Source organism: Pseudopodoces humilis, chromosome 1 (genome assembly GCF_049639895.1).
Source record: "Pseudopodoces humilis isolate 2021_Gansu_Grassland_sample_001 chromosome 1, ASM4963989v1, whole genome shotgun sequence".
NCBI classification, from domain to species: domain Eukaryota; kingdom Metazoa; phylum Chordata; class Aves; order Passeriformes; family Paridae; genus Pseudopodoces; species Pseudopodoces humilis.
Genome location: NC_142200.1, coordinates 114525 through 117715, shown reverse-complemented (window position 1 = coordinate 117715; position 3191 = coordinate 114525).

The following is a 3191-nucleotide window of genomic DNA, read 5'->3' as shown; positions in this document are numbered from 1 at the left end:
CACCTGCAAGCAGAGCAGAGGGACGGTGGGAACAGGACACCGCACCTGGAACAGGGGCAGGGGACGGCCTCGCCCCTGGCATTCCGGTGCGGAGGTTTGGAGTGTTGCTGTGTCTCCCCAGGGACAGAGCTCCCCTGGCCAGGATCCCCCACGGGATCATGTCCCGTGCTCCGGCCATCAGCAGGACCTGCGGCTTTTGGCTTGGCTCCAGCTCCTCTGCATTCCTGTGGGACACCCCAGTTTCTCAGCCTTTTTCAGCTGGGATTACTCCCAGATCTCACCCTGCTGCCTCTCGGTCCCTGGTGTCCCTACACCCGCTCTGTGCACTGCAGAGCCACGCTCCAGCCCCTGGCTGAGCCCAAACCAAGCCATGGCAAACTGACCCCCAGCAAAAAATGACCAACGACAAACTGACCCATGGAAAACCCCCTGCAGTGGTGTCTCAGACCAGATCCTCCCCAGGTGCTGCAAGAGCAGCCACTTCGCCTCAGCACATGGGAGAAGATGCCAGGGAAACACCAAGATCTACAAACCAGCAATGCCCTGGACACGGGACATGAACAGGCAGCAGCAGTTGCTTGGAGCCCCAGTGGAGAGCAGGAGGGATCACACCAAACCTGCACCCAAAGGCTGAGGGTGATCCTGCTCCCACAGCCCGGGAGCCCTGCAATTAACTGGTCGCTAAGCCTGGTGATTAATTAAGCCAGGTCACCTGGCTGAGCGCAAGGAGGGGGAAACAGCACTGTGCATCCCGTGAGGGAAATGGGCACTGCCACAGTGATGCCACAAAGCTGATGACGGGCCCAAGACCTAAAGACACGAGCACATCTCCAAGATACTGTACCAGGGGAATAAGCCAGGGAATGTGGGCTGGATAAACAGGAGATAAAACCCCCGTGGTGCAGGAATGACGAGGCACTGCTGCCGTGATGGACCCGGGGAAGGTGACATAGAGCAGCTGAGCAGGAGCTGCAGCACCAGGGAGTGCCTGGGGTACGTCTGCCGCAGAAGGAACCTCAGCCAGGGTCTGGTCAGGAACCCCACCAGGAGCAGCTGTGAATTCCCTGGATGAGGGGAAGAGGCACCAGGCAGGTGCTGGGTGCAGGTGTCGCAGCAGTTCCTTGTGTTTGGAGTGCCAGCAGGGCTCAGTCCCGTCAGAGACACCTGGGGACGTGTGCTCACGGCAGACACTGCTGCCACGATGCCATCAGCAGGGCCCCACCCTCAGCGTGGCCACCTGCCCCAGCACTGGCACCAGGGCCACCCACCAGCTGGAGAAGCCACCAGCAGCGCCTTGCTTCCTCCTGCCCAGGGCCAGGCCAGTGTCCAGGATGGCACAGCTGTGGCCACCGAGGCTCGCGGGGTTGTGGCAGCTCCGGTGCAGTCACAGGTGGTCCCACAGCCCTCGTGCCCCACACCGCTGGTCCCTGGCCCTGTGCCCCACGGCGAGCCCTCATCCCAGGGCAGGACTGCAGTGTCACCCTGCTGCCAGAGGTTGGGCACAGGGAACCAGGCAGGTGGAGGAAGCTACCGCGGGTGGGCAGACGGTTTCCCTGCACTGGGAAACGCTCTTCCAGCTCAAACTCAGCTCAGACTCAGCTCAAGCTCAGCCTGGGCTGTGAGGCTGGGGCAGGGGCTGGAGCTCCGATGATCGCTGCCAGCCTGTCCCACACACGGTGCCAGCGCGGCTGCTCCAGCCGGGACGTGCCAAGAGACCCGAGACCACGAGGAGCAGCGAACCCCAGACGGGTGCTGGGACGCGCTGGGTGCAGCACAAGCTCTGTGCGGGTCCCACGGCCGCCGCCTGCCCCGGCACACCGGGGGGAGCGGGTCAGAGCAACCCCCAGCGCCGGCGGGGGCACCGGCCACCGCGGGCTGCCCCGGGGACGTGACAGACGGAGCAAACAGCCCCGGAGCTGCCTGACTGCAGCCCCCCGGTGCCGCTCCGGGAGGCTGAGGGTCCCCGCACCGCGCTGCCCGCACGGCAGCACCGCCACCGCCTGGCCCTGAGCTCTGGGGGCTGCCGGTGGCCGGCAGGACGTGGCGGCTGCAGCCCTGGGGCAGCTCCATCCCCGCTCGCAGCCCCGCAGCCCGAGCCGTGGCCGGGGGGATTCACCGGCCCGGCCAACAGAGCCCCGGCACAGCCGGCCGGGCAGGGACCGCGGCGCTTTACTCGGCACAGCCGCCCTTGGCCGGGCTCCGAGCCTCAGCGCCAGGGCCGGGGGGGTCTCGGGGTCCCTGGCCGTGAGGAGGTTGGGCTCCCCAGCGAGGGGGGGGCGTGGGAGAGGCCGGCCCGTCTTTGTGGAGCAGCGGTACAGAGCGTTCCCGGCGCGGCGGGGGCCGAGCCAGCAGCGCCCGGGGCGGTGGGCACAGGGAGCTGGCGGCTGCTCCGTGCCAGCAGGACCGAGCCACGCCTGGCACAGCGGCCACGGCTCCCACGCCGCGGAGCACAGCCAGGACGGGGCGGTGCTGCCGCTCACCCCTCAAGGGGAGCGAGGGACCCCGCCAGGGCGCTCGGCTCTCGGTGCCTCATGTGGGATCCCGCAACGCTGAGGGGTGGGTTAACCCGCGGGGGTGGGGAGGGTTAGCTCCAGCCTCCGCAGCAGCAGGGCAGCATGACATGCAGGGCATGAAAATGGGGAAATCATGGAGTTCTCCGTGGTAATGAGTCTGGCCCGGTCACTCACGGTGCTGAAGGACACGGGGTATCAGTGGGGCAGGAGGGTGACGTGGAGCAACACAAGATGATGAAGAGTGTCCGTGGACAAGGGACACTGCGGGAAGAGGCCGGCTCACGCCAGGAGCAGTCAGCCTGGACCTCAGGGCAACCCCCTGCCCACCCTCCATCGCCCCTTTGCCAGACACCGCGGGGGGATGCCAGGGCCTCGGGCACACCAGGCAGGGTCCCAGGGGCACGGGGTCGAAGGGGAGTGGGGAATAGGGTCCCCCCTGGCACATGGATGTGAGTCCTGTGGCTGGGCCTGGGAGCAGGGGCGTTTCTCACCAGAAAACAGAGCTGGACCCCACCAGTGTTGGGGAGGGGGTGTGAGGGGCTACCAGCCCATGACAAGGGACTGGGTCATGGGTCAGAGGGCTCTTGGTGGCCCCGTGAGCTTTAGAAGAGGTTACTGGGCCTGGAGGAGGAGTCAGGAAGCTGGAGGGTAAGCAAGGAATATCAGGGGGAGCAGGGA